Here is a 482-nt window from a genome sequence, read left to right as displayed (position 1 = left end):
GAGTGCTGGGATTACAGGCGTGCGCCACCATGCCCAGCTGCTAGCATTCTTCTTACCTGAGAGTAAGTGGATGGCCTGTCTGCCTGCCTTCTTTAGACAGGGCCTTACTATGTAGTTCATGCTGTCCTTGAACTCACTAGCCTAGACTGGCCTTGAACTCATGGCAGTCCTCATGCCTTAGCTCTCCAAGTGCTGGGACTATCGGTGTGCACCATCCTGCCTAGCCTCAAATTATTTTTCTTGAGCAAATGTTTTTCATTTATTAGTTTTGGGGGAGAAGTTTTACTGAGTTTCTCATTCCTCCATTCTAGCAGTTCTTGCCCATAACTTTTTACTTTATTTTTATTTATTTCATAGTGCTGGAGCTTGAACACAAGGCCTCATGAATGATAGAATACCACTGAGCTATATCATGGCCCACATTTCTACCTTATACCTTTCTTTTAGATTCCATAAGTTTGAAAAGAATTATCTTATTCATA

This window comes from Fukomys damarensis, unplaced genomic scaffold, assembly GCF_012274545.1.
Source record: "Fukomys damarensis isolate Sample0158 unplaced genomic scaffold, DMR_v1.0_HiC HiC_scaffold_14, whole genome shotgun sequence".
In the NCBI taxonomy this organism is placed as follows: domain Eukaryota; kingdom Metazoa; phylum Chordata; class Mammalia; order Rodentia; family Bathyergidae; genus Fukomys; species Fukomys damarensis.
This window is presented reverse-complemented; position numbering follows the sequence as displayed.